Source organism: Eurosta solidaginis, chromosome 4 (assembly GCF_040869045.1).
Source record: "Eurosta solidaginis isolate ZX-2024a chromosome 4, ASM4086904v1, whole genome shotgun sequence".
Classification (NCBI taxonomy): domain Eukaryota; kingdom Metazoa; phylum Arthropoda; class Insecta; order Diptera; family Tephritidae; genus Eurosta; species Eurosta solidaginis.
Genome location: NC_090322.1, coordinates 225,502,178 through 225,507,254, shown reverse-complemented (window position 1 = coordinate 225,507,254; position 5,077 = coordinate 225,502,178). Strand labels below are relative to the sequence as shown.

Here is a 5,077-nt window from a genome sequence, read left to right as displayed (position 1 = left end):
CATAGAGTGCATTCTTTTATAACCCTGCAATACATGGACACAATGAGAATTTTTACCACTTTAGATAAGTGAAAAGGTTTTTGTTTTTGAGGAACTGAGGCTTAGGTCAGTATCATCCAACGTTCCATATAGCATCTTTATACATTAGACAAAAATAAATTCTAATACATCAAAAATCGGTTATGAAATCCGAGCTCATCAGCTATATATGTATAACTTTTTTACACACCATCCTTTGTGTATTAATTTTGTCGCATCATGCTCAATTAAATGCCCTATCAATTAATTTAATTCACAAGCACATGGGATCGAATGACAAATATGTATATAGCAATGCACTTGCATATAAGGATGTATGTATCTACATATGTATGAATGTACATAAGACCGGATCGTTCCCTGACGAAATAAAAAATTCACAAAAACGCACCTGGATTTCCAATTTATGATAAGAAGGTTTTGAATACTTTTTTTATATTTATAATGTTATATAGAGTTTCTTAAGAATACATTATTGGTATGTCAGTTTTAATATTTGGATTAGAATAAAAAAGTTTTAATTAATAAACACCGTATTTACAAAGGTTAACATAAAATTTCATTTAATTTCTGCACCCCTTTTACAATATTTTTTCGACCCAGTCTAATGTGTATACATATGCCCATAAGATAATACTAGACTTCAATGAAAAATTAAGTGCTTGCTTTCACAATCATATATATTATATATCAATTCTTTGAGAGATAATAATCAAGGCTATCAGTCGCGTAGATAGATTTTTGTGATGAGGGGGCTTTTTTATAATCATGAGAATCGCTTACAAAAAATAGGGATATATTTTTTACTTGAGTGCCCTCTATATGTGAAAAAGTCTTTCAATAATTAAAGAAGGAAATCAAGTTTTCGGGATTTATCCAGGACTTCATCAGCTGTGATTGCAATGTCATGATAAATAGCCAGAGCAGCCAGAGTCCATTCAAGCGGATCTACGTAAATAAAAATGAGGCAAAAATAAATTTTTAATTTTAGAATAAAATTCTTAGATTTTAAAGCAACTATAATTAGTTACTTGTTTTGTCCTGTTTCTCAGAATCGTCTTTATTTGTTTCAAACATGAGGAAGTGCGTTCCGCGGTCGATACCGGTAAAGTAGATAATATCCTCAGCAATACGTTGATATTCGGAAAAATTTATTCTGGACAATGAATCCAAAGGGTTTCCAGGTTTCATGCAAAGTGAATCTTTATCCAAGATCAACGATGTAAGGATCTAGGAAAGGACTGAACACTGCTACACGAAAATAATCTTTTGTACTTTGAACTTCAGGATTGGGCCGATTTTTTGTCTACGCGCTATTCTTTTGTGTTTAGTCTCAATGTCAACAGTTTCAAAAGCGTCTTCTTTTGCATAAATCTTTTTTACTTCCTCGCGCAAATAATTGACGAGATCCATGGCTTGAACCAAATTCAAATTAACCTTTTGGAATTTGCGACGCAAAGGCAAGGAATGTTGAAAAATTACATTGATAATATGTAAAATATTAAGAATTGAAAATCCATGTTTTTAACAATTTTTGCGTCTTTTTCCGAGGTTCTCATTTCATTTAGAGTTTCGTAAACGAACGGAAATAACTCATAAAAATCGTTCACGGTCTCATATTTCGAAACCCATCCAGCCAGAATCAACCTTTTTAAAGAATTTGTTTGTGGTGTTTCGTCAGATTTTTCATTCGCGTTTTCCGAAATGACTTTTCTTTTATGTGTATACCTACAAGAAATTCATAAGTATCATGAACAAATTTGTTTCTTTCTAATTTTAGAGTGATATAAATGATTTAATACTGCAAGAAGGTTAATGGCAGTTCGAGAAATGAATGCATACATGAATATGTATAACCAATATTTCTCAAAAATTATATTTTCAATTTCCCATGGGGGATTGATCCCCACCTTATCTACGCCACTGAAGGGTATACTCATAAAGCTTACATATATAGTGAGAGCGCAGAACATATACTCTAATAAAATTAGTTTAAACAGAGAGTACACATAATAGTTCGCAAACACAATATTTCGTGCAAATTTACTGAGTTATTTATTTAATAAAATTTTCGAAAATTTTAAGAGTATGTCATTAATCTGCAACGAATAGATAAATACATAGATGCTTAGAATAAGTCTAAGAGTCTCATATTTCGATGTAGTTCATAGACAATCAAAGTAAAAGATTTCGTTGAAATCCCTTAAAAGCTTTTTGGGTTATTGTCAGGAAGCGTATAAACTTTAACTTCTCGGCCCTCATCGCTCTAGTCGCAAAACGATAAATCACGCTATTGCTAATGCTGATCGGCAAAAGAATAATTTTTTTAAATCGCGTTCTGCTATTGTGTTAATTAATCCCAAAATAGTGTAACATTAAAAACTGTTAGCTTGGTCTAAACCGATTTCGTTATTAATTTTCTTATCGAGGTATGTAACATACTATTTATCTATTACCAAGATAATCGATTATCGCTCCGCAGTCAACTGACTGCTGCGATCGGCGATCGCAATAGGTAGCACAACTATTGACAATCACGAATCCAAAGCTTTGTAAAAAAACTCAATTCTTATTTTCGATGTGCTACAATAATTACATACATATATAGTTTGTTTCACTATAGGTTCTTTACTTATATATAGTTGAATACATATGGGAGTAACTATTTTGCATGATTAATTTTTTTCCAATCTATTACGCCACTGTAGAATGATTAAGCAATTTTTTTCGAGATGTGTTTCCATATTTCGATTCTTTTTATACTCAGCTGTACTTGTAATAATAATTATTATATTTTGACATGGTATACCTTCGAAGAGATTGGGCCGAGCCTTTCTGCGAATTTTGTGATGTGCTAGTTTTTCCAAAAATTGCTTCACCTACAGGTTACACGTGATTTTCGTTCGTCGAGTAGAATTTGATTTTCATTTGCCCATTCCGTTTGATTTCCAAGCTGATATTGTTTTCACTGTTGGTACTGGTTCCCCGATAGACGAAGTCCTTCGCAGTTTCGAATAAATATCCGTCAATATTAAGGTGGATGCAAATGAGCCAATGCGCTGATTCTTTCTTGGATATCGGCAAGTAGTTCGTTTTGTCCTTATTTACCACAGGACGCACCTTTTTAACTCTTTATATAATTTGGAGGAGGCGGAACTTACGGAGCGTTTACTAAGGCCAATGATATATATCATCAGCATTCATTAGCAATTGGTGAGTCAGTTTTCGAAACTTGTTTTAACAATTTACACTTTTTTCGCGGTATTAATTCCACATCTGTATTTAGTTAGCGAGTTATTCTCATATTGTTTTATACGATTCTTTTTGTTATTGATATTAGAGAAAAACAAGTAAGGACGGCTAAGTTCGGGTGTAACCGAACATCACATACCTACTCTGCTGCCAAATTACAGCTTGCAAAACTTTTAAATTACCTTCTTTTAACAGTGGGCGGTGCCACGACCATTGTCCAAAATTTAACTAATTTTCTATTCTGCGTCATAAGGTCAACCTACCTACCAAGTTTCATCGCTTTATCTGTCTTTGGTAATAAATTATCGCACTTTTTCGGTTTTTCGAAATTTTCGATATCGAAAAAGTGGGCGTGGTTATAGTCCGATATCGTTCATTTTAAATAGCGATCTGAGATGAGTGCTCAGGAACTTACATACAAAATTTCATCAACATACCTCAAAATTTACTCAAGTTATCGTGTTAAGGGACGGACGGACGGACATGGCTAAATCAAATTTTTTTTCGATCCTGATGATTTTGATATATGGAAGTCTATATCTATCTCGTTTCCTTTATACCTGTACAACCAACCGTTATGCAATCAAACTTAATATACTCTGTGAGCTCTACTCAACTGAGTATAAAAACATATAGAATTAGTATGTACCTAATTATGTGTAAAGAAATAGCAACAATAAAGGCAATACTTAGAGACCAATTGCAAAACGAGCAGCGGGGAATTCAAAAGGCTGAGTGGATAAAGGCACTACACTAGTATGAAGTATGAGTGTTGGAGATTTCGAGCCAATACTCAGCTCCCGAGAAGCCAGCTGATGAAGAAGTGAAATTCAGAATAATTTCATTGTAACCATCGTTATTAATACCTATTTCTTTGAGGTGTGTGTTTATTGAATAAATTTTGCTATACATGCTAACATTTCAATAAGTGAGTTTCTTAACTTAAAAGAGCACACGATTTCGGGATTAGCATCCCTAGTGTGAGTGTAGGTATCTATTCTTTTAAATTAACTATTTTGCATCAAGCAATTTTCTAAACATATTCTTACAATCGAAATGTTGTGCATCATACAAATGAATAAAATTCTACTTGATTTTATTGTTTGCATTGTTCACTTAAGTTTCCCGTTTTGAGTTTGTAAACAAATGCCGACTGATGTTATTGTTATTATTGCTATTGTGTTTTTCACGCGTTCGGTCAAATAATTTTATTACCACTGACATGATAACTAATGCAAAAATGGGGTATGGGGTAATTGGGAAAAAATTCTCAATACAGAAAACTTATAGTGATTTCTTTTCTACACGAAAATGTCGCCTTCACGCCAACTCTTCAAAAAGTTGTGTTCTGTTGTAAAACCGGTGTAGCCTCAATAGAGGGCATCATTATCTTTTCTCAACAACCTACCCCTAAAAGTGGCCTAAAATGCAACATTACTTGCCCTTGCTGCCATTGACGGTGCAGATAATAGCCCTGTTAATCAACTGGTGAATCACATTGACAAATAACCACAGTATACTAAAAACGGTATACTAAAATAGATTTTATTTGAATAAATATAATTTGCGAACGTTTTTATTTATTTGGCGCGAAGAAACAGCTGATTACGTGACAGGGTTACAATTTTTGTTCTTTTCAAGTCATGCAGGGTGGCTCTGAATATTTTAAGTGGCTACAATTTCACAGGGCGAAGAGAGAATCTTAAAAATGTTTGCCCCTGAAAGTGGCGACATTTTCGTGTAGAAAAGAAATCACCATTAGAGACACCTAGGCATTTGTATTTGA

At 33.4% G+C, this 5,077-nt stretch overlaps 1 long non-coding RNA gene across 1 annotated transcript; it reads right to left on the bottom strand.

Annotated features, from left to right (window-relative positions):
* Positions 1-527: 527 nt before the first annotated feature.
* On the bottom strand, positions 528-3,224 carry LOC137251038 (uncharacterized). The gene is made up of 3 exons (XR_010953149.1): positions 2,849-3,224; positions 1,071-1,767; positions 528-987 (listed from the first exon to the last, which is right to left on the bottom strand). It is a non-coding gene; the product is annotated as an uncharacterized lncRNA (long non-coding RNA).
* Positions 3,225-5,077: the final 1,853 nt, after the last annotated feature.